Source organism: Callithrix jacchus, chromosome 1 (assembly GCF_049354715.1).
Source record: "Callithrix jacchus isolate 240 chromosome 1, calJac240_pri, whole genome shotgun sequence".
Taxonomy (NCBI): Eukaryota; Metazoa; Chordata; class Mammalia; order Primates; family Cebidae; genus Callithrix; species Callithrix jacchus.
In genome coordinates, this window is record NC_133502.1 from 180787427 (window position 1) to 180813429 (window position 26003).

The 26003-nt window shown below is 52.4% G+C and overlaps 1 protein-coding gene across 14 annotated transcripts in view; it reads left to right on the forward strand.

The window, feature by feature from the left end:
• Positions 1 to 26003, forward strand: part of NTNG2 (netrin G2) — an 81607-nt gene that overhangs the window by 34605 nt on the left and 20999 nt on the right. The window lies entirely within an intron of this gene.

Consider the following 26003-nt stretch of genomic DNA (forward strand, 5'->3'; position numbering starts at 1 on the left):
TCAGGCTCCATGATTCACTAGAAAATCTCACAGAACTCAGCAAAGCTGCTATATTCACAATTGTGGTTTATGACAATGAAGGATACAGATTAAAATCAGCAATAGGAAAAGGTGCACAAGGCTGGGTCTGGGAGATGCCAGGTGCCAGCTTCTCATTGTCCTCTGCCAGGGAGAGTTGTGCAGGCAGCACTTGATTTTCCCTGCAGTGACATGCGGCAACCCTTGTGAACCATTGCCAGGAAGGGAAGCTTACGGAAGCCTCTGTGTCCAGAGTTTTTATTGGGAGTTGATGGTGTAGGCATTGCTGATGATGTGGCCGGCCTTTGACTCCAATCCCTCCAGAGGTCGAGCTGACACTATATGGCCCAAGGCCCTCCAACAAATCTCATCATCAGCATAGTCTCTCTGATGTGGCCCAAGAACCACAGGCAAACCTGGCCACTCTTCTCAGACAGGACACTCCAAGGGCTTATGGATTAGAGGTCACCTTGCAGGAGCCAGGCCAGAGTCACACCTTTCTTTGAATGTGCAGGGTGTGGCCAACCCAGGCCTGCTGAGACAGCTCTTTCTTGCCCAGCTCTGGAGAAGAATATGTTCTGGGGAAACTTTGAGGAAGGCAGAAAATTGTCATAGGAGATGAAAGCAGCCTTTACCTCCCAAGAACTGTTGAGACTGTGGAGGATGAAATGGTCCTGTGCTGTCCTGGGTCATTTGTTCTTTTGGTGGATAATGTCCTGGTCTTCGGGGGCAACGCCTTCTTCCCTGGGCCATCTGTAGAATGAGGATGGTACAAGCATACTTCTCTCACTGGATTGTGGTGGGGATTAGATGAGTTAAAGTTGGTGAAGCACTCAGAACAGTGCCTGGCACAGAATACATGCTTTAAAAAAGTGTTTAATAAAAAAACTGGTCAAAATAATGGAGTGAGAGGGCTGGGGTGAGCTGAGGGAGGACAGAGTTGAGACCCAAGGGTGCTGGGGCAGCTGGGGCCAGGAGCCTGGCTTAGGCAGGTGCGGGCAGGGGCTGCACCTGGGAATCCCAGCTGGGACCATCACTGTTGGCATCTCTCCACTGCAGCCTCTCGGTGCCCACCCAGATCTGTAATTCCTGACAAGTGGAAAAAGTGATTTGCCATATGGCACATAGAGCATAATCCTGTTTTTATAAAATATGTAATATGCCTTGTGTATCCTTTCTGCGTCTTGAATAGACATTGGCTATAAGTGTGTACAGGACCAGGAGAAACGTCATGAGCTGGGGAGAAAGGCTGGAAGCCCGATTACCAGCCATGTGCTGTGGTGAGGCCTGCGTGGTGAGGCTGGGCAGGACGCTATGATGCTGCTGTTTCCAGCTTGTGTTTGCATTTTGTTTCACGTTGACAATGCATGTGGATTCCAGGTGGGCAAAGGTGAAGGCAGGTCGTTCATGAAGCAGGAGTCAGGTTCAAGTCTGGCAGATGGGAGTGAAACAGGTGCAGACAGGGGCCTGTGGTTCCGACACCCACGATCTCTAACCTGCCTCCAATTGGGACAGGATATTCAAAATCAGGAATGTTCTGGAAACCACCCCATATCAGCCTCTGGGCATCTCTGTGAGCTCTGCCCTCAGGATGCAATTGTCTGGTTGTTACTAGACAGCCCACAGCCCTCGCAATCCCACCAGGCTGGGAACCAGCTCCCCAGGCCTTGCAGGCTCCTGGCCTGTCTTCTGACCTTGGGCTGCTCAGGGAAACCTTAATCTTAAGGCAGCTATTCAAGGACCCTGCCTTCCATCTCATAAGGCGGCCCATGCAGGGCCCTCAGGTCTGGGCCAGCTACAGGGTCCAGACTGGATGGTGACGGTCAGGGCCTGGTGGTGCCCTTTCGACCCCAGCAGGGTGACCTCAGGTTCAAACCCCACCTCTCTGCACCCTGCTTCGATTTCCCATCTGTGACAAGAGGCCTGAGGCTGCCTGGAACCCACGTCTCCCTGTAGGTGGTTCCCCTTGGCACCCAGCCTCTTCGGGCGGCAGGGAGGAGCTGAGGCGGCGGCGAAAGTGTGCAATCAATTCACAGAGAGAGTGAGCACTCTTCAGGCGGGAGCTTAGCTTGTCGTTGGGTTGGGTGGGGTTAGACGGTTCAGACAAGACGGAGGCCTCTTCCCCTTTTCTTTCTTCAGTTCCCCCTGGGAAAGCCCAGCCGTGCTGAGAAGCCAGAGATGCAGGACTGGTGGCAAAGGGTTGTGTGGGACCCCAAGTTCCTGAGAGGGCACCGGGGACCTCTGTGGCTTCCCAGGCTCTGGGATTTCACACTGAACGTGTTCTGGGGATTCCCTCAGAATTTCATGGCTAGCATGTTGCCCAGTGGCTCTGCTGTGGCCCGCTAAGAAGAATGGCAAATGTTTATCGAGCTTTTGCTACGGGCTCGTTTGCTATTGAGCACTGTTATTAATGGCTTCATGTGTATTTTCTTGTTTAATCAATAGCCGTTTAATTCCCCCATGGTTATTGAACGGCTCAGATCCCACGAGCCAAGGACACAGCACTGAGCAAGCCGAACCTGATCCCCGCCCTCTAGAGCTTTCTCTGCAAGGGCAGTGCTCCCCTCAGCCTCATGTTTTCAGATGAGGAGGCCAAGGCCCAGGAGGTCAGGGAATAGAAGGAGATTCCACAGCTCCGCTACATGGCAGATGGACAACACCCAGACCCAAGCATGTCCAGGCTCAAGATGGACTCAGCCACCAAGCTGTGTGGCCCAGTGGCTGCCTCATTTCTGGTCCCAGCTCTGGTTTGAGCCCACCTGGACCTCAGGCAGCCTGCATGATGGGGCAATGCCATAGGACTCATCTTCTGAATTTAAGGTTCTTTGATGGGTGGTGGCTCCCTGCTCTGCCACTCAAGTCAGCTGTTTCCAGCTCCAAGGGGGACCCCAATGGCAGGTAGTGGCGTAGGCAGAAGGGGGAGGACAGAGGCACCTGCCTGTGGAGGAGGAGCTGGAGCAGCTGTAGCCAGCTCAGGGCCCTGGAAAGGAGGGGCTGGTACAAATGGTGAGGGGGACAAGAGGTGGAGACTGACCAAGCTGCAGACCCATGGGGCGGGGGGCAGGTATGGCGGTGGTGGCTCTGAGAAAAGCACAGGCTTCCGCAAGTCCCAGCCACGCCCCTCCCTGCCTCCCTCGGCCTGCTCCACGTGCCCATTCCTGGAAGGCAGGAGGGGGTGGGAGCTATTTTCCCCTTCCACACATGGGAAGACTCAGGTGCAGAGCCTGGAGAGTGGCTGGCTTCAGACTGTGCAGCAAATCTGGGGCAGAATCTGGATTTGAGGAGGAATGAGATCATCTCTTTGTGGTGCTTGGAGCGGGAGGGGCCTCCTCCCCCACCCTCCACACAACCATTAAGAGAAGCCGGGCCCAAGCCTGACCCAGCATCTCCCAGGAGAGCTGTTTAAGACAGGATTCCCCAGCCCCAGCACTGAGAGCTTTGGGACCGGGAGGCGTGGGGTGAGATCGGGAAGGCTGTCTCTTTGCAAAGGTCCTCGAGTGAGCTGGAGAGGTGGAGCCGCCGCATCCATGGAGATGGATGACCTTAACCTGTCGGAACCTCAGTTTTCTCATCTGCAAAATGGAGAAATAGTAATGACCTCAGCTGGCTGTTGTGAAGAGTCAATGAAATGCTGTATTCAGAGAGCTTATCCCAGTATCTCATTCCCCTAGTTAGACAGTGGGAGAGGGAAGGGGGAGAGGCTTGGGGTCAGGACTGCCTAGATAGGAGGCCATCACTGCACCCACCCCAGGTACTAGAGCTTAGAAAAGGAGTGTGAAAGCTTGCCTTCAGGTTCACGGGGGTTGCAGTCCCAAATGTCTAGAGGCTGGGAACACAACTTATGTGGAAGCCAGGCATGGTGGTGTGTGTCTGTAGTCCTTGCTACTTGGGAGGCTGAGGCAGAAGGATTGCTTGAGCCTAGGAGGTTGAGGCTGCAGTGAGTGATGATGGCACCACAGCACTCCAGCCTGGGTGACAGAAACAGATCCTGCCTCTAAAAAAAAATAATAAATTCAAATAAATAATAAAAATAGTGAGAAGAAGGTAATATATATGGGTGATCAGCAGAAGCGATAGGGAAGGGTGTGGTCTGGGGAGAAACAGAGACAGCAGGCCCCTCATAAGACAGCAGACCGAATATTCCAGTTCCGCAGTTACAAAGAGAGGTGCACAGCAGGATCCATATTCAACTCGTTCAGGAGACACCATGCTGTTCTCCATTGCGGCTGCACCATTTTATTCCCACCAGCAATGCATGAAGGTTCCGATTTTTCCACCTCCTTGCCAATACTTGTTATTTCTTGCTTTTCCGATCATAGCCAACCTCATGGGTACATCAATCCATTTCGTTTTCATTGAGATGGGAGGTCTCACTATATTGCCCAGGCTGGTCTTGAACTCTTGGGCTCAAGTGATCCTCCTACCTCAACCTCCCAAAGTGCTAGGATTACAGGCACGAGCCACCACACCCAGCCCTTCCATGTATATCTCAACCTCCTGGCCTCAGTTTCCTCATCTGTGTCATGGGAACAATGATCCTCACAGGATAGGAAACATGCATAAAGGACTCAGGATGCTACCTGGGGGATGGGAATTCTCAGTGAATGACAGTTAACATTGCTGAGGGAGGATATTGCTGGAACCTACTTCAAAACGTTGTTTAAACTCTGTGCAGGGAAAACAAAATATCCCTGCAGCCCAGGGCAGCTTACGAGCTGCCAGGTGGCCTCCATGCTCTGAAACGTTCAGTGTCCTCCTGCAGCTATAGTAGAAGCCACGTTCGGCTGCCCCGCGGCAGGGCGGACACAGTGGAGCCAGAGCAGGCAAAACAGCCCGGCTAGCCCTGCCCACTCTGGGCCTGGGAGTCAGAGGGAAGAGGGCATCATCCCACACTAGTACCTCTGACCAGAAAACCTTCAGAAGCTCCAGGGAGGCAGCCCAGTGGGTCCTTTGCCAGGAGGAACAGGAAAGGAGGAGTGAGTTCCCCATTCCTAGAGGTATTCAAGCCCAGTGGATGGTGTCTATGGGAGATGATGAAGGGAGGTCCTTTGCACCAAATTAGGGTCTTGTGTGCCCATTCTGTTCCACAGGAATAAATGTGGATTCAGGGAACAGGAAAGGCAGGTACAATTTATTGGGTACCTGTGCGTTACATGCCAGGCATTGCATCCCCACCGCTTTTCTGCCCAGGAGGAGGCTGAACTCCTTGAGCAAAAGGAGACTTGTGAGATCCCAGAGGCTGAACTGGGCCTGGATGGGCAGATCTGAGCCCTGGACTTGCCAAACCTGGCTCCTGCAGACCCAGCTCCCCGAGACCCTGCATGGTGTCCCTGAGCTGCCTCCCACCTGGGGTTCCCCCCTTTACCCTCTCCCCGATTTCTTGCCTTCTTATCTTTTTCATAAACATCCTGACCCTATTGATCACCTCGTAACCGGAGATGAACGGACACTGGACAAGCGTAGAAACAGCAGAGGGAAGAAAACCATGGAGGGTGGGCAGGTGGGTGAGGGGAGGGGAGGGTGGAGACAGGCGATTTCAGCCACCCTATTCCTGTACCCACCCTCCCTGCATCTCTTTCTCAGCTGTGTTACAGGGAAAACAGGGGCAAGAAGGGTATTCTGTGATGTTATTCTGCCTGCACTGACTCCTTGAAACTCTGGGAGGGCAGAGCCTCCCTTCCTCAGCAATATTAACGGTCATTCACCGAGAATTCCCATCACCCAGGGAGCATCTCGAGTCCTTTATGTGCGTCTCCTCATTCAGTCCTATCGTGTGAGGATCATTTTCCCCACGACACAGATGAGGAAACTGAGGCCAGGAGGCTGAGATATAGATGGAAGGGCTGGTGTGGTGGCTCGTGCCTGTAATCCTAGCATTTTGGGGGGCTGAGGTGGGAGGATCACTTGAGCCCAGGAGTTCAAGACCAGCCTGGGCAATACAGTGAGACCCCCATCTCAATGAAAACAAAATGGATAGATGTACCCATGAGGATGATTATTATCAGAAAAGCAAGAAATAACAAGTGTTGGCAAAGATGTGGAAAAATCAGAACCTTCATGCATTGCTGGTGGGAATGAAAATGGTGCAGCCACAATGGAGAACAGCATAGTGACTCCTGAACGAGTTGAATATAGAATTATCGTATCACCCAGCAATTCCGCTCCTAGGTATAGACCCAACATAATTGAAAGAAGGGACTTGAACAGATACTTGTATGCCCATGTTTATAGCAGCTTTATTCAGAATAGTGAAAAGGTAGCAACCACACAACTCTTTATCAACAAATGGAGAGAGGAAACGTGGCCATTCATACAATGGAATATGATTCAGTCTTTAAAAGGAGGGAGAATCTAACACACACTGCAACACGGATGAACCCTGAGGATGTGATGCTCAGTGAAATAAGCCAGACACAGAAAGACAAGTGCCATATGATTCTGCTTATCCGACCTCCCCAGAGTCGTCAAATACATAGAGACAGAAAGTAGAATGGTGGCTGTCAGAGGCTGGAAGGCAGAATGGGGGGCTGGCGTTTAAGGAGGACAGCTTCAGTTTGGGATGGTTTAAAGTTCTGGAGAGGGACAGTAACGGTGCTTGGACGGCAGTGTAGATGTGCATATGCCACCAGACTGTACATGTAACAATGGTAAGGTGGCCGGGCATGGTGGCTCAAACCTGTCATCCCAGCACTTCAGGAGGCTGAGGGGGGCAGATCACTTGAGGTCAGGAGTTCGAGACCAGCCTGGCCAACATGGCGAAACCCCATCTCTACAAAAATTAGCCGGGCATGGTGGTGCATGCCTGTAATCCCAGCTGCTCGGGAGGCTGAGGCAGGAGAATGGCTTGAACCCAGGAAGTGGAGGTTGCAGTGAGCCGAGATCGCACCACTGCACTCCAGCCTGGGTGACAGAGACTCCATCTCAAAAGGAAAAAAAATGGGCTGGATTTGGTGGCTCTTTGGGAGGCTGAGGTGGGCGGATCACAAGGTCAAGAGATCGAGACCATTCTGGCCAACATGGTGAAACCCCATCTCTGCTAAAAATACAAAAATTAGCTGGGCATGGTGGCGGGCGCCTATAGACCCAGCTACTCAGAAGGCTGAGGCTCAGGAATCACTTGAACCGGGGAGGTGGAAGTTGCACTCCATTGTGAGACTCCATCTTAAAAAAAAATAAGAAGAAAAAGAATAAAAAATGGTAAGGTGATGAATATATACATACATTTTAGCACACGAAAAAATAAAGGAAATAGGCGGGTGGTGGTCTCCATGTCAGACTGTCCAGGTGCAGATCCTGGGTCAGGTGTGGGCCTGGGCAAGCCACCTAACCTGTCTGCCTCCTTCCCACCTCCACACAATGGAGACAATCACCCTGGGGCTTAAGCGAGACCATCCAGGGAGAGGAGTCATGGCTGTCTGGTTACGTAGAAGGAACAGCAGATCACAGAGGGCCTGGGGGGTTCTTCTGCCGGGGCCTATGGGCTTTTAGGAGGGCAAAGCATGGGTCTCAAGGACCCATGGACTCCCTAAAATATATGCTGAGTGTCATGTGTGTGCAGTCAGCTGAGGAGAGACCCTAGTTTTTGTTCCACTCTCGAAGGGGTTCCAGGATCCTAAAACATTTGGAGAGTCCCTGGAAAGGCAGCTTTGTGTTCTGCTTTTCTTTCTCTTTCTTTCTTTTTTTTTTTTTTGAGATGGAGTCTCACTCTGTTGCCCAGGCTGGAGTGCAGTGGCACAGTCTCTGCTCACTGCAACCTCCGCTTCCTGGGTTCAAGCAATTCTTCTGCCTCAACCTCTCGAGTAGCTGGGATTACAGGCACCCACCACCACACCTGGCTAATTTTTGAATTTTTAGTAGAGACAGGGTTTTGCCATGTTGGCCAGGCTAGTCTGGAACTCCTGACCTCAAGTGATCTGCCTGCCTTGGCCTCCCAAAGTGCTGGAATTACAGGCGTGAGACACCACACCTGGTCCTGCTTTTCATTTTATAAACCCAACTTTTTGGGGAAATCAGGTCTTTGGGGATAGACATTTTGTTAGGTACAGTCTGCATACCTTTAACTGCACCTCCCAGACCCCCTGAACTCTGCTTCCCACCAAAAAGCAGGCAGGCATGATTAAAGACCACGTCAGCCTCCGATGAGAAGTGCCAGTGTTGGGGAGGGGCCAGACTGTGCTAAAGAGCTGGGGGAATCTGCTGCCAAGTGTGGGGTTGTTGGCCCCTGGGCCTGGAGGCTCCTCTGGTCTTTGGCTCTGCTCCACTGCTGGGTGGGGTGAAGGGGGCAGGAGGGGCATCTTGGGTTTGGCCAGGATCACAGGAGGCACAGTGAGCCCTGTGGGTGCTTGGGAGAGTCACGCACAGCAGTGCCTTCCCAGCAGCACTGGCCAGAATCAGGGTTCCTTCTTCTCTTGCCTGAGAAGGCATTTCCTCTGCGAGTTTTCTCACCATCATATTAATTCACTCAACAGATGTTTTTTTCTCAGACCTTGCAGGGATGATCAGCACATATTTCTAATGGGCACTGCCTTGGTTTCTTGGAGCCACCATAAAAAAGTACCACAAACCAGGTAGCGGTTGGGAGTCTGAAATCAGGGTGCAGCCAGGCTCGCTCTGGAACCTGCGTGGGGGAACCTGTCCTATGCCCTCCGCCCTCCACTCGCTCCTGGCGGGGCCGGCAGCCTCTGGCGGCGGTCCTGGGCTTGCAGCTGCGTCACTGCAGTCTCTGCCTTGTCTCCAGACTGTCTGTTCCCTGCGCATCTGTCTTACATGCCATATCCCCCGTCTCTTCCTAAAGGAACACCAGTCACATCAGATAAGGGCCCACCCTCCTCCATCACAAGCTCAGCTTAACTTACATCCTCATCACATCCACAAAGACCCCATTTCCATGTAAGGTCACATTCACAGGCACCTGGGGTCAAGATGTCAACCTATCTTTTTGGGATACACAATTCGGCCCACGGCAGGCACCTACAATGTGCTGGACACAGCAGGGTTCCAGGGTCCAAGAGCATGGAGGGGGCGATGCTCAAGTAGTGGAAAAGCAGGAGTCAACAAACCCAGTGCCCACCAGTGCCCACAGGCGCACGGTGGGAAACAAACCCAGGGCACGGCCAGGCACGGCGGCTCACGCCTGTAACCCCAGCACTTTGGGAGGCTGAGGATGGCAGCTCTCTTGAGCTGCCCCATCACTAGAGTGAAACCCCGTCACTACAAAAAATACAAAAATTAGCCAGGCACAGTGGTGTGCGCCTGTGGTCCCAGCTACTTGGGAGGCTGAGGTAGGAGGATTGCTTGAGCCCCGGAGGTCAAGTAGGTGGTGAGTTATGACTATGCCACTGCCTTCCAGCCGGGGCAACAGAGCGAGACCTATCTGAAAACCCAGGGCAATATGGGAGTGGAGCTGGAACCAACCTGAGATCTGGACCCGGGTGTCAGGGAAGGCCCTCCAGGGAGGGGGCTCTGAAGGAGAGAACTGAAGGGGGGTGGGGCACAGCATTTGTGGCAGGGAGACAGCAGGCGGGACAGGCATGACGCCATCTAAGGACTTCGTGTGACGCGCCTGTGGTGGGTGAGGCTCCAGAGCGGAGCAGGAAGGGCCGGATCATGCCAGCCCTGCAGCCGAGGGAGGAAGTTGGTTTGGGTTGAAGTTTGGTGGGAGGCTTTGCCGGGCTACAGGCAGGGGAGAGGTGTGATCTCATTTCTGGTGTTTGGAAATGTGAGGTGGGGGTGGTGGTGCCGGAGACCAGCAGGAGACTGGGCAAGTCCTACCAAGACCGACAGCAGCCTGGCCAGGTTCTGGCGGAGACAGCGGCCATGGCGTGGGCCTCCTGGAGGTGGCCTTTGGTGGCAGTGTTGCAGAGTGGTTGGGGGAGGAGGGGGCGGGAGGCATTGGGCGACTCCCAGGCGTCTGGCTTTGAGACACTGGGTGGATGGAGATTTTGTGTCATCAGCTGAGGACAGAGGTGAGGGAATTCTCTGGAGGAGATTTTTTTAATTTCTGGTTTGTATATTTTCATACAGCAAAAATGGGCCTTTTAGGGGTACAGTTCTAGGAACGTTAGCACCTGGATAGATTCACGCAACTGCCACCACAGCCTGGGTCCACAACAGCCCATCCCCCCAGAAGGTCCCTGTGCTACCCTCTGAAGCCACCCCCTGCCCCTCCCGAGACCCCTGAAAGCCCCCAGGCTGCTCCCCATCCTTTCTGAAAATGTCCTGTAAGTGGAGTCTTGCAGCAGGCGGCTTTTTCAAAGGGCCTCCTCATCCTCCCCGTGCCTCTGAGGCTCCTGGCGTGGCTCAGGCTCCTCACTCCAGAGTAGGACCGCGCCGCGTGCGGCACACCACAGCTTGTTTACCCGTTCTCCGTGGAAGGACGTGTCGGCGGCTCCCAGTCTGGGGCGATTATGAATAGAGCTGCTATAAACATTCGTGGAAAGGTTTCTGGGTGAACATAAGTTCTCACTTCTCTTGGGTAAACACCCAGGTGTGGACGGCTGGGTCGTATGGCGAGCGTGTTTAACTCTGAGAAACCGCCAGGCCGTCTTCCAGCGCGGCGGTGCACTGGAGGAAGCCTGACTTCTATTTTGGACCTGTTGGTTGCGAGCATTTTGGAGGCATCCGGAGCATTTGGGCCTCCGAGTGTGAAGCGCAGGCGAGACTGGGCTCGGGGAGTCCTGGGCTGGCGGTGACGATGACGCCCGGCGTGGGGGCGTGCGAGACTTCCAAGAGGGGAGCCGGGGATCCAGGCGGGCTGCAGTCCTGGGAGCAGAGACTGGGGGGATCTGGCAGGGCGGTGCTCCAAAGCCACGTGGGAGCGGCGCCTCCGGGGCAGCGGGCACCTGTGTCCATGTTGCAGAGGGTCCAAGTGGAGGAGGCCAGTGAGGGCCCATGGACCTGGGAAGACAGAGGTCACAGCAGAGGCACCCAGAGCACACAGAGCCTGGGAGTCCGGGTGGGGTGGTTTCAGAGGTGAATGTCAACACTTTTAAAAGAGTGAATAAGGGCTGAAAAAGAAGGGGTGTAGGCAAGCTTTTGAAAACATTTGGCTCGGAAGGGAGATGGGGTGCGAACTGCTGGGGGAATGGGGAGGGGAGAGGGCTCTTCCTGAAAGGCGGGAGGCGAGGCAGCGTTGGCGTTGGGATGGGAAGAATCCATCAGGACTGAAGATAGCTGTGGGGGGGCGCGGGAGGGACGCTGGGGACAGGCGCCGAGGAAGTGATCGGGGTAGGCGGAGAGCTGAGAGGACAGAGGTCCCACCAGGATGCATAAAGAGGAAAGGGTGATTTCATATTCAGGTCAGAAACACTGCTTCTAGCACCTTCTAGAGACTCTGTGTCCATCCCCACAACCAAAGTGGCCCACTCTGGTGACTCACAGAAGTCCCTTTGCCCTGAGTGAAGAGTGGCACATCACGGTGCCAGCCAGCAGAGAACACGGTGCCTGCCTGAGATTCCAGCTCTTTCCTGGACAAGTCTCTTCCATTTCTCCAGGCCTCAGTTTCCCCACCTGTAAAATGGGAACCCACTGTTGTAAAGATTGTCTGAGACTTGCAGGCTCAGAGGAAGGGGAGCTGTTGTTCCTTTGAAGGAGTCGGTATTTTGTCACCTGAACACACAGCCCATGTTCCTCTGTCTGGCCTGGGGGCCAAGTGTAATCCCTCGGCCTCATCTCCAGCTCTATCCTCTGTCCCTTCATCAGTCAACAGTCCTGCAGGAATGAGAAGGCCAGTCCACAGTAGGTGTAGCCAAAGGGACTTTGGAGGACAGGGCTGCCACCAACAGCAGATGGGGGATGAGTCCTAACCCCTTCTGCCTGGACCACTGCCGCTGGGTCTGTGGCCACAAGACCCAGCAGGCTCCTTCCCCAGGAGCTCTGTGGCTTGCTGGGCCCCAGCTGTGACTGAGCAGGACAGACGGGACTGGATAGGGGAAGTTAGGTAGGGAGAGGAAGGGCCACGTCCAGGGTCATCCTCAGACGTTGTTCTTGCCTTCTGCCCCTGGGTTGGGCTGCCTCCCTCTACTTCTCAGCAGAGGGAGCGTGGGGCGGTCACTATAGAGGATCCCTGGCCCTTCATCCCATATGAAGCCTGTTTTAGACTCACAGATGCTCTCTTAGATGTACACGCCAAGTCACACACGCAGGCATTCACTTATCTGTAACATGCCCCTGACTCACACATAAGCACACACCTGCCCCACCCACACACATGAATCCACTTCCAGAAACACCCAGTCATAGACACATCACACTCCCCACAACTGCCTTGCACCCCTGCCCACAGACGCAGACCCACAGGGTGAGTGGAGGCCTCCACAGGAGGCCTTGGCTGGACTACCCTGGGCTCGGGGCTTCTCTGCTTCTCCCCCAGTTTGAGGCATCTTTCCACTCTGGGGGGAAATGCCCCTCTGGGCTCCTAACCCTCCCTCCATCCCACTCTCAGACTGAACTGGGTCCCAAGGTGGACCCCCATCACCAGCCCTGCCCCCTAGAAGAGAGGTGCAGGCTGGATTTTTTTGCAGACATGACTGGCCTCCCTCCCTCCCTTCAGTCTTGCCCTTTCTGTAGTTTTTTGTCCCTAAACACAGACTCAGTCACTTCTCTGCACAATACCTCTGGGGGTTTCCTACTGACCTTGGACTTGAGTCCATGCTCTGTGACCACAGACTTTCCCTCTCACATCCTTCTGCCGCCTGGGCTCTGAGACTCCCAAGATCAGCCACCCCGAAGACTGGGTCCCTCATGCTGGCCTAGGGGCTATTCCTTTTACCTGGATTGTGACCTAGCCCTCCCCAGCCTTCCTATCTGGCAAACTCCTCACCCTCGGGGCTTGGCTCAGAGAGCAGCTCTCTGGAACTCCTGAAGGCTGGAGACCTGCGCAGCCAGCCCCTCAGTTCCCTTCTCCAGTCTTCTCGGCTCATGGCAGTCTCACAGCCTTGCCATGGCTCCATAGCTATGCACGTACACGTCTGACACCCGCCCCCATATGCTCTGAGCTCCAAGGGAGCAGGGATGGGGTCTGGCTTGTTCTCACCATAGCACCAGCACCCAGAACCAGGTAGGTGTGCTGTAAATGTATGGAATTCATTCATTCATTCACTTATTCATTCATTCAGTCGTCAATCAGTCAGTCATTTATTCATTCATGAACAAATGAACTTATGTGAACAATTAAGTCATACTATCTGGAACTCTTTCCAGTGAAGAAAGAGACTGGAATACGGGCACTAGGAGGCAGAGAGGCAGGACCAGCTGGGCTTGCTAACACCCACCCCTGCCGCCTCACTCCCTTCCACCATCACACCCTGCTCCTTCTCTCGCTTTCCCTGGGTGAGAAATGGGCCTCTCTGGGCCACCACCTGGGCCTGGTTCTTCCCCCGGGGGTGCTGGGCCGCTTAGGTCGGCCAGGCTGCTCAGGCTGGGGGCGCCTTCCCAGACCCTGGCCATACCTCCCATGTTACCCCTAAGCCGCATACCCAAGCCCACCAGCACCCGCTCTGTCTTGTATGCAAGGAAGCTGCCTCTGACTTTGTAATGGGTAATAGGATTTATCAATAGACTGGGGAGGTAAGGTACGTTAAAGCACTTAATAGAAAAGGCCTTCGCACAGAAGCCCAAATTCGATTTAGCCAATGAACTCAATTGCCAGCCTGATTGCGTTCCAGGAGACGCAGCAACCAGCATTTGTCCACGTTACCCTGGAAAAGCCAGGCTGTGCCAGGGCACCAACCCAGGCTGCCCAGACCTCCCCTCTGTCCCTACAGCTCTGCTGTTGGTCCCCCTGCCTTTCTTGGGTTCTCAGGTTTGAATGGCAGTCCTTTGACCCAAGTGGTCTCAAGTTCTCCAGCATCCAGCAGCCTCCTTCCCTCTCGTGCCTGAGGCTCTCCATTGCATGAATTAGCTGGAAGTCCAGTTTGCTACCACATTTCTTTCACCATGATCCTCAAATCCGTGTGTCCTCTGGTCACTTGTCTCCTCCTCATCAAGCTGGCCTTTGCAAACTTCCCTCCTGACCATTCCTTGCTTCTCTACCTGCTGCCCATCTCCCGAGTCAAGGACACATCTCTCCAACCGGCCAAAGAAGACCAAGACCCTCAGGCCACAGTGTTTCAAGACACCTTGACTCAGATGGACATAGCAGATGGGAACCACCACATTGAAAAGGAGGACTTGAGGCTGGGTGCGGTGGCTCCCTCCTGTAACCCCGGCACTTTGGGAGGGCAGATCACCTGAGGTCAGGAGTTTGAGACCAGACTGGCCAACATGGTGAAACCCCTGTCTCAACTAAAAATACAAAAAAAAAAAAAAAATTAGCCGGGCATGGGGTGCATGCCTGTAATCCCAGATATGCAGGAAGCTGAGGCAAGAGAATGGCTTGAACCTGGGAGGCGGAGGTTGCAGTGAACTGAGATGGCACCATTGCACTCCAGCCTGGGCAACAACAGAGCAAGACTCAGTCTCAAAAAAAAAAAAAAGCAGGACTTGAGAGGATTTCCATTAGCCATCACCAACCTTGAGGCCATCCATCTGTGGGTCACGCCACCCACTGGCTGGGGAGGGGAAGCCCCTCGGGCCATGTGAGTCCCAGCCCCCTCCCAGGGACACATCCTTCCTCACTGCAGCCAGGCCCCCAACCCCAGCTATGTGAGTCCTTCAGGAAGGGAGCGCCCTTGGTGCCTCACCTCCTCCTTCACCCTGCAGAACATGCCAATCTCCCGTGAGAGCATCTCCAGGCCAGCGGAAGAGCTGGGATTTGCTTTAGGTATTTTGTCCATGACCCAGAGGCTCATGAAAATGTTTTTCCCAAAACAAAAGAACACTCTTCACCCAAAGATAAATGCTCTACCTGACAAGAGAAATGGGAAAACACTGCTGGCTGCTTTAAAATAGTAGTTTATCCCTCAAGGTACCAGAGCTTTGCGAGGCTGGTCTCCGTATACCAGACATGTAATAATGTGGGGATGGGGGTAACATACGAGGAAGGGACCAGGCAATGTGGTTAATGACCAGGAACCCCCCTGCTTCTGCAAGGAGGTGCTTTCGCAGAGTTGGGACTAGCTCTCCCCGACCAGCACCTGCCCTCCACAGTTCAGAGCCAGCACCATGAACGCTCCAAAATCCCCGTGGGGCTTTGCCTCTTGGGGGAGCCAGCCCTGGGGCATCCTCCTCCCTGCCCACCTCCGGCACCATCCCTGGCTGCTCACCCAAACTTACCGCTTCCTCCGTCATCCCCCTCAAGGAGTGGATGACATCACTTTCCGGCAGCCAGGAGTTGACCTACATTCCACCCGCCCTCCTGTCTGGGAGACTCTCCAAACCCCCCGCTCCTCTCTCCCTGGGAGGAGGGAAGGGCCCCGCTCACGATTTTTGTGGAGCGACTGGTGCCAGGCCTGGGTCCAGATGGTGCCCCCGCAGCAGCTCCCGGGCACTGCCTGCCCCTCCCTGCAGGGCAGGACACGCTCCCACCTGGCACGGGCCAGGGTCCCTGTCGCCCTTCGCGTGGTTGTCGGGCCCCCAGCTGGGCCTGCCACGTTGCCAGGAGAACTCGAGTTGTCTGGGCTGGGCATTCCCCTGGAGGTGAGGCCTGGCACTGCCTCCTAACAGCTGTGGTCTCCGGGGGCTCCCTAGGGACTCGTCAATTCAAGAAAAAGGGAAACTGAGCTGAGAAGGTGGCTGTGGCTCTGTCCTTGCTGGCCGAAGGCCAGCTTCCAGCTGGCGAGTGAGTGCGCCCCGTATCAGGCCGAGAGAGAAGTCAGGGTCTGAACAGAGGGGCCAGACGGCCACATGGGTGAGCAGGGTGGCAGGGGAACCTGCCAGGTGGAATACAGAATGCCAGTTAAATCTGATTTTCAGATAAGCAAGGGAATCATTGTTTTTTAGGATAAGAATGTCCCAACTATTTCACGGAACATACTTGTACTAACAAAATTATTAGTTATTTATATAAAATTCAAATATATATGTGTATATATACGTGTGTGTATATATGTATGTATATATATGTGTGTATACATATATGTGTGTGTGTGTGTATATATATATTTAGAGACAGGGTCTTGCTCTGTCACCCAGGCTGAAGTGCAGTGCAGTGGCACGATCACGGCTCACTGCAGCCTCAACCTCCTGGACTCAGGCAGTCCTCCTCTTTCAGCCTCCTAAGTAGCTAAGATGACAGGTGCTCACCAGCATGCCCTGATGAATTTAGGTTTTTTATTTTTTGTAGAGCTGGAGGTCTCACTATGTTGCCCAGGCTAGTCTCAAACTTTGGTCCTCAGGTGATCCTCCTTCCTGGGCCTCCCAGCGTGCTAGGATTACCAGCATGAGCCACTGCACTGGGCCTAAAATTCAAACGTAACTCTGTGTCTTGTATTTTTATTTGGGAAATCTGGCAACTGTCGTGGCATGGGGCTCTGTAGGGAAGTGACTCCAAGAGCCCAATGGAGGCTGGGTGCAGTGGCTCATACCTGTAATCCCAGCACTTTGGGAGGTCGAGGTGGGCAGATCATTTGAGGTCAGGAGTTCAAGACCAGCCTGGCCAACATAATAAAACCCAGTCTATACTAAAATACTGAAATTAGCCAGGCATGGTGATGCATGCCTGTAATCCCAGCTACTCAGAAGGCTGAGGCAGGAGAACTGCTTGAACCCAGGAGGTAGAAGTTGAAGTGAGCCGAGATTGCAACACTGCACTGCAGTCTAGATGACAAAGCAGGATTCGGTCTCAAAATAAATAAATACATAAATAAAGGGTAAATATCTGGCAATATATTACTGAATCCTCCAAGAGGCCAGTGGGTGTGTCCCCCCTTGTGCTGGGCCCCAGGGGCTTGGAGAATGCGTTGAGCATCTTTGTTTTGGGGAGCTGCAGGCTGCTGAAAGAGGCTCTGGGGCAGGTGTTAGACAGGACAGCATGAATGAGGGGTTCTTCCCTGGGGCCAGGCACCTTGAGGCAGTCACATGAGGCCGATCTTTGCACCTAGGAGCCCCTGTACTCTCACCTCTCCCTCCTTCTGTCACTTGTTGGCTGTTAACAATATCAACACTTGTAACAATAGCGACAATAATAATAGCTGATGTTTACGGTACGGCGCACTCTGTGCCAGACCCAGCACTGAGCACTCGAGGGTACCAGCTCAGCTCGCCCATCCCTGACCTCCGACAGCCCTACCACATGGGAACAGACATTTCCCAGGGTTACAGGACATTGGCTGAGTCCCCAAGACTGGTCACCTGCCTTTGCCCAGTTTGAGGGTCAGAGGTTTGAACCTATCTGGCCACCGTGAACCTGATGCTGCAGCCCAGCAGTGGCACTAACCAGCCTTTAACCCAGCAAATACTGCTTGCTGTATGCTGTGCAGAGAGCTCCCATGCCTTATCTCTACCTCCCTTGCTGCTTTCTGCAGACATAAGCACCTACTGTGTGCCAGCCAGTGTGTTAGACATTTACCAAAAATTAAACCCAGAGAAGTGACTTGCTCAAAGTCACCTAGCAAATAAGTAGCAAAACCTAGGTGTGAATCTGGCTGCTGACTTAGCTTCTCTCTTTCTCTGTGTGTGTGTGTGTGTGTGTGTGTGTGTGTGTGTGTGTGTCTCCTATGGAGCCTTCCTGCTGCAGTCTGAAGAGCTAAAGCCATGGGATTCTACAGTGGGGCAGGGATGGAGAGGGAACAGCCCTGGTGGCCTGGGAGGGTCTGCTGGCCTCATGGGCTGGCCAGCTTGCCCTGTCTCTATGTTCATTATTAAATCATGCTTTCTGATGGATGAGCTGAAAAGTGCTGTGTCGGGGGATCAGGTGGCCCAGGTGATGGTTTTCCAGTGAGATGGATGGTTCCTGAAGGTCAAATTCAGAGAGCAATCCCTTGGGAAAATTGATCCCACAGAAGAAGAGCAAATATACAGGCTGGAGTGCAGCCAGGAGCCCAGGCTGCCCACCCAGGTCTGGATGCAGGCAGAGGCTGGTGCCAGGTGGGCACGTGGCAAAGGGGCTTCTTTCTTCTTCAGTGACTGCATTTCCTTGGCCATGGCCGGGCCACAGAATTGGCAAGCGGGGCCACAGGTGGCAGGCATGGGGGCATTTGGCTTAGTGGCCCCTTTCCTTGCCCTTTCGTTGTCCCCATGGGATGAGAGAGACACAGGGGGCAGGTGGCTGTGAGATCCAGCTCTAGTGCCATGTGGCCCCACTGCCAAGCCTGCTTCTTCCACCCAGAGCCCTGGCCCTTGACCCATCTGAGCCTTATTCTCACCTATAAAGTGGGAAGAGCCATGCTTTCAGGGTTTTCATGAGGATTTGGTTAATAATGCATGGTGTCAGTCCACGTATGAGCGCTCAGCAAATTATTTCTATGTGCTTGCTTATTTATTTCATCTACTTCAAATCCCAAGGGCCTTCCGGAACAGGGCAGAGAAATCACAGAAGGCCAGCAGCCTGTGGCATAAACAAGATAGTATTTCCCAGTATTTGGGTGAGAAAGCCGAGACTCAGGTTGGTTAAGAACCTGTGCAGGCCACGCAGCTGTGTGCACCATGAGCCAGGCAGAAGCCCTACCCGCCAGCACCATAGCCGGCTCCTGGGCCCCTGCCCCATGGGCCACCCCAGAGCACAGACACTAAGTGTGGCTCAAAATCGAGCTGCCTGGATTCAAGTCCTGCCTCTGCCCCTTACCAGCTGTGGGACCTCAGATAGCTCACTTCACCATCCCAGGCCTCAGTCTTCCCATCTGCACAATGGACATAATAATGACACATCATTCATAGGATTGTTATGAAGGGCCAATGTGCTAATTCGGGGGGTGCTCTTAGAACCGTTCCTCATGCAAAGTGAGTGCTCAGGCATCAGCTCTCTACCCAGGACCCTTTCTTTGAGGCACAGTGTGATAGGTGTATGCAAATAGTAAAACAAATCTCTGACGATTTAAAAGCCTGTAAGCTGTAGGCAGCAGGTCAGCCCTTCGCTGCTTCCCCACACCCCATTCATTCATTCATTCACTCACAGCTTCACTGAGATGTAATTCACACATTGTACAAATCCACCCATTTAAAGTGTACAGTCCCATCACTTTTAGATTATTCGCAGAGTTGTGCAGCCTCACCCCAGTAACTCTAGAACATTTTCATCACCCTAAAAAACAGCCACTATGGTAGGGCATGGTGGCACATGCCTGTGATCTCAGCTACTTGGGAGGCTGAGACAGGAGAATCACTTGAACCCGGGAGGCAGAGGTTGCAGTGAGCTGTGATCATGACACTGCACTCAGCCTGGGTGACAGAGCAAGACTGTCTCAAAAGAAAAAAAAAAGACACCATCTACCTATCCTAGGTATTTTGTGTAAATGAAATTATACAATATTTTCTGGCACGGTGCTTCATGCCTATAATCCCAGCACTTTGGGAGGCCCAAACCGGAGGATCACTGGAGGTCAAGAGTTCAAGACCAGCCTAGCCGACATGGCAAAACCCCGTCTCTACTAAAAATACAAAAATTAGCCAGACACGGTGGTTGGCACCTGTAATCCCAGCTACTCAGGAGGCTGAGGCAGGAGAATTGCTTAAACAAAGGAAGCAGAAGTTGCAGTGAGCCAAGATCATACCACTGCACTTCAGCCTGGGTGACTAATTGAGACTGTCTCAAAAAGAAAAAAAAGGGAAAAAAAAGGAAAAAGAAAGGAATTATACAATATGTAGCCTTTCATGACTGGCTGCTTTCACTTGGCGTAATGTTTTCAAGGTCCATCCATGTCATAGTGTGGGTCGGTGTTTCATTTCTTTTTGTGGCTGTATAGTATTCCATTGCTTGTTTACACCACATTTTGTTTTTCTGTTGATAGACATTGGGTTGTTCCCACTTTTTAACAATTATTAGCAATGCTGCTATGAATATTCATGTACACATTTTGTGTAGACACAAGTTTTCATTTCTCTTGGTTGTATGCCTGGGTAGAATTACTGGGTAGCTGTAAGTTCACCTTTTGCAAAAGGTCCAGACCACTTTCCAAAACAGTGGCACAATTTTTGTTTTTTTGGTTTGGGTTTCTTCGTTTTTTTTGAGATAGAATCTCGCTCTGTCACCCAGGCTGGAATGCAGTGGCATGATCTTGGGTCACTGCAATCTCCACTTTCCTGGATCAAGTGATTCTCCTGCCTCAGCCTCCAAGTAGCTAAGATTACAGGCGCACACTACCATGCCCGGCTAATTTTTGTATTTTTAGTAGAGATGGGGTTCACCATGTCAGTCAGGCTGCTCTTGAACTCCTGACCTTGTGATCCACCTGCCTTGGCCTCCCAAAGTGCTGGGAGCCACCATGCCCTACCAGCAGCTACACAATTTTACATTCCCATCAGCAGCATCTGAGAGTTCTAATTTCTCTGCATCCTCACTAGCACATCATGACCTGTCTTTCTGACTCTCCCCATCCTGGTGAGTGTGAAGTGGCATCTCATTATGCTCTGGTTTGCATTGCCCTGACCGCTGTAGGCTCAGGCCATGATGTTGAGCATTTTTTTATGTGCTTGTTGGTCATTTGTGCGTCATCTTTGGATAAATGTCTGTGCAGATCCTTTCCTCATTTTGAAAACTGGATTATTGGTCATTTTATTATGGAGTTTTAAGTGTTCATTAGATCTTCCCGAGACAAGTTCCTTTCCAGCTATGTCATGACTTGCAAATTTTTCTCCCATCCTGTGGCTTGTCTTTTCACCTTCCTGACAGTGTCCTCTGAAGAACAAAAAGATTTAGTTTTGATGAAGTCTAATTTACCTATTTTTTTTTCTATTGCTTTTGCTTTTGGCATCCTGTCTAAGAAACCATTGCTTAATTCAAGGTCATGAAGATTTGCCCCCATGTTTCCTTCTTTTTTTTTTTTTTTTTTACAGAGTCTCGCTCTGTGCTCAGGCCACAGTGCAAACTCAGTTCACTGCAACCTCTGCCTCCTGGGTTCAAGTGATTCTCCTGCCTCGAGACTTCCCAAGTAGCTAGGACTACAGGGGCACACCACCACGTCTCCCTAATTTTTCTATTTTTAGTAGAGACCGGGTTGGTTTCACTCTGTTGACCAACTCCACCTCCTAACCTCAGGTGATCTGCCCGCCTCAGCCTCCCAAAGTGCTGAGATTACAGGTGTGAGCCATCGTGCCCAGCTCCCTATGTTTCCATCTGAGAGTTTTCTAGTTTGCAGGTCCTTGATCCATTTTGAGTTAATTTTTATATGTGGTATGAAGTAAGGGTTTAACTTCATTCTTTTTATGTGGGTCTCCCATATTATTTATTTATTTGTTTACCTAATAATTTCTTTAAATTAATATACTTTAAAAAATTTGACCTTAGGCAATAATATTTTTGAGATCCCAGGTCTTATGAATTTAACATTTTAAAAAACATATTATGTATTAAAAAATAAAGACTAGCCTATAAAGCCATTTTACAGTCCATGCGCCCGTCTTCCCCGATCATCGGGTATACCCGACTTTGGGAGCCAACAGTGATCATGATGAGCTTTATGGGGAGGGAGAGTGCAGCAGGGGCTGATTGGAGGTAGGGGTTGTGAAAGGCCTCCCCGAAGAAATGGCATTTGGCCTAGAATCTGACACCACCTCTAAGTGTCAGCTCTAGGAGAAGGGGAGGAGCCTGTAGTACATTCCAGGCAGAGGGAACAGCATCTGCAAAGGCCCAGAGGAAAGCAAGATCAGAACATCTGCTGGACAGAGACATCGAGAGAGGGGCATGAAAGAGCCAGAGAGGTCAAGAGGTCATACGCAAAATACCATGACCATACACACAGACACAGAGCCAATACTGACCCACAGTGACCTGAAAAAGGCAGGGGGACCAAGAAGCCCTCGCATTGACCAGGTGCCGTGTTTGTGCCAGCCTTGCCCACCTTGCCCCACTCTGTGCCAGCTCCTCCCTGCAGCCCCGCCAGGCAGGGCAGTTCTTCTCTCCTTTGGAAGAGGAGGCACTGTGCTTGTTCTGGGTCTCAGCCAGGGAGTTGAAGAGGCTTCCCAAGCAAGACAGGACTGATAGGAGGGGCTGGCCAGGACGGGGCCTGGGCAGAGCCAGCTGGGGAAGGATGTCTGGATTTGGGGCAGGAGAAACCAGCTGTGTGAATTTGGGTGACCTCCCCACCTGCACTACCCGGCCTGGCCAGCTCTGACATCTGATGGCTACCTGTTCTCACCGTCACGATTGCTTCTTGGATTCAGCTGGTCTTCCATGCATCTTTACTAAGCCAAGGTCAATGTGATCACCCAAAGTTGATGGCAATCTTTTCTTTATGTAGCTGATATCTAAAAATATCCCAGCCCGGTGGTACAGAGCACATCCCCGGTTTCATACAGCTGAGATGTTCCTCTCCAGCCAGCTCAGGAGAGGTGTTAAATAGGAATTCAGAAGAAGGAAGTTAAAACCTCCCCAGGTCAGATTTTGCAGACAAACTCTTGTTAGATACAGTCAGAGAGGTTTCCTCCCTGCAGGCCTTGTCAGAGCCTTTAATCTGCTGAGATGTACTATGACACCTCAGTGGAGTGAGGTAGGATCAAGGAGCAGATGTCAAGGGATTTGGAGGCATCATATGCTTGGCCAAAAAGGTTTAAGCACGGGAACTTTCTTTGCCAAGGACCATCTCCAGGATCTGGTGTCTCCAGAAAGAAGGGTCACCTGTACCAATAGCTGCCTGCCATGCCCCTCTGCCCCTTTCCCAGAGCTAAGCACATAGCAGTCCTGCAGCACAGGTGTGGCAATGGAGGGACAGGAACACCAGGGAAAGAGTGAACAGGCTTTTTTTTTGAGACGGAGTTTCGCTCTTGTTACCCAGGCTGGAGTGCAATGGCGCGATCTCGGCTCACCGCAACCTCCGCCTCCTGGGTTCAGGCAATTCTCCTGCCTCAGCCTCCTGAGTAGCCGGGATTACAGGCACGCGCCACCGTACCCAGCTAATTTTTTGTATTTTTAGTAGAGACGGGGTTTCACCATGTTGACCAGGTTGGTCTCAATCTCTCGACCTCGTGATCCACCCGCCTTGGCCTCCCAAAGTGCTGGGATTACAGGCTTGAGCCACCGCGCCTGGCCAAACAGGCTTTTTAATGCTCTCTTTATTTCAGCTTGGTGTTGCAGTAAAAATTCAACAGGGTTAGTGTCCAGACTCTCAGGGAACGATGGAGTTAAAATAACACAGACTTCAGCGGTGGCTGGCCCTGCTGGCCAGGGCCCTTGCTCTGCCCTGGAATTCCATTCCAGAGAATTCCAGAGATGTCCTTTGTCCTGGAAACTGAGCATCACAGCACAGTGGACAGCATGTAACCTAAAGCGGTGGGTTCCTGAGCATCCCCTCTCCCGCCCCCGGCCCAGGGCCTGCAGGATTCTCTCTTTCTCCTGGGAGGAAAGGCATGCGCTCAGGACCCGCTGCCTTCTCTACCCAGGCCTTCTAAATGACATTTCTAAAGCAAGGACTTTAGGCCAGGGGCAGGGGCTCACACCTGTAATCCCAGCACTTTGGGAGGCTGAGGTGGGCAGATTACTTGAGCCCAGGAATTTCAGACCAGCCTGGCAACACAGGGAGACCCCATCTCCACAAAAAATAAAAATAAAATTAGCCAGGCATGGTGGCATGCAACTGTGGTCCCAGCTACTCAGGAGGCTGAAGAGGGAGAACTGCTTGAGCCCAAGGGGCCGAAGTTGCAGTGAGCCAAGATTGTGCCACAGTACTCCAGCCTGGGTGACAGAGTGAGATTGTCTCAGAAAACACAAAGATTCCATCGATGTGCCTTAATTTCCCTAAACGTTCTACAGGATAATTCAAGGACAAAGAGAAGACCCCAAGAAAGAAGGCAGCCCTGGTGACCAAAGCTGGCAGATGGGGGTCAGCTGGGAGCCCCAGGATGGTGGATACCGGGGCCAGGCTGGTGGATACCCCACCCAGATCCTTGCTCAGGAAGGCAGCCCCAAGGGAACCTTCATTTCCAGTCAGATGGGGACAGAGGCGGGGCAGAGCCAACGCAGGAGGGCTCAGAGGAAGCTCCTGCCAGGACTGATACGTGAGGGAGGCTGAACAAGAGGAGGGAGCTCCACAGACTGTGGCGTCCAGGAGGATTTGGGGAGTGTGAGATGAGAAAACAGGAAGTCTCACCCAGCCCAGCGGAAGGGAAGCATGAAGAGAGAAGAGATGTCAGTTACACCTCCTAGAAACCGTCTCTGAAAGGACAGGAGCCAGGAAGGGGGCAATCCTGCACACCCCAAGCCAGACTGGTAGGCCCAGGTGCCCTGCCCTGGTCCAGGCCTCCGTCCATGGGGTCTCACTGCTCTCTCTGCCAAGGCTTTTGTCTCCCAGACAAGCCGTTCTCCATGAAGCACTTACAGTGATATAAATATGGACCAGGCCGGGTGCAGTGGCTCACGCCTGTAATCTCAGCATTGTGGGAGGCCAAGGCAGGAGGATCAGGAGTTGGAGATCAGCCTGGCCAACATCTCTACTAAAAATATAAAAATCAGCCGGGCGTGGTGGCTGGTGCCTATAGTTCCAGCTACTCGGAAGACTGGGGTGGGAGAATCGCTTGAGCCTGAGAGGCAGTGGTTGCGGTCAGCTGAGATCAAGCCATTGCACTCCAGCCTGGGCAATAAGAGCGAAACTCTGTCTCAAAAAAAAAAAAAAAAAAAAAATGGACCAGAGCAGGACACGCCCAACCTGCCAAAGACTCGCAGAGGCAGATCCCATCTCTGTCGCCTGGCCTGGCCTCCTCCATCCCCAGCTTCATTGCAGACCTCCCCGGTTGACCTCTCAGCCCCAGGGCTTTTCTCATGCTCTTGCCTCTTTCTAGAAGGTTCTCCCCTGCTGGGCTGGCAATTCTTGATCCTCCTTCAGGTCTTAGTTTAAAACTGTTCTTCTGACAGGTGTGGTGGCTCACACCTGTAATCCCAGCCCTTTGGGAGGCTGAGACGAGTGGATCACCTGAGGTCAGGAGTTCGAGACCAGCCTGGCCAACATGGTGAAACCCCATCTCTACTAAAAAAATACAAAAGTTAGCTGGGCGAGGTAGCAGGCACCTGCGATCCCAGCCACTCGGGAGGCTGAGGCAGGAGAATTGCTCGAACCTGGGAGGCAGAGGTTGCAGTAAGCTGAGATTGCACCACTGCACTCCAGCCTGGGATACGAAGCAAGACTCTGTCTAAAAAAAAAGGGAAAAAAAAGCCTGGTGTGGTGGCTCATGCTTGTAATCCAGCCCTTTGGGAGGCTGAGACGGGTGGATCACAAGGTCAGGAGTTTAAGACCAGCCTGGCCAACATGGTGAAACCCCGTATCCACTAAAAATATAAAAATTAGCCAGGCATGGTGGCAGGTGCCTGTAGTCCCAGCTACTCAGGAGGCTGAGGCAGAAGAATTGCTTGAACCCGGGAGGCAAAGGTTGCAGTGAGCCGAGATCATGCCACTGCACTCCAGTGCAGGACTCCATCTGAAAAAAAAAAAGCAACTGTTCTTCCTGGAAAGCCTGGCCTCCCATGATACCTCCTTTGCACAACGCTTGGGCTCTTTTAAGAGTTAAAGTGAACACTTGAAGATGTGTGTGATTATTATTTTTATAATTAATAGACCTTATTTTTAGAGCAGTTTTAGGTTTACAGAAAACTGAGCAGATAGTACAGAAAGTGCTCATTTCCCTGCACAGTTTCCCCTATCGTGGGATATATGTGTTACAGTTTTGAGCCAATACTGATACAGTATCATTCACTAGAGCCTGTGGTTTGCATTAGGACTCACTCTGTGTCGGATAAGTCAGCAGGTTTCGCCATATGCATGATGCCAGGTATCTATCACTGTGGCATCATAAAGAATGGTGTCACCGCCCTAAAAACCCCTTGTGTGCCACCTGTTTATCCTCCCTCCCTGTCCCCTCCAATCACTGATTGTGTTCCTTGTCTCCCTGCTAGACCCCAAGCACCATTGAGGCAGGGAGCCATCTGCTTCATTGACATTACACTCACTGTTCCCAGCTCAGAGCCT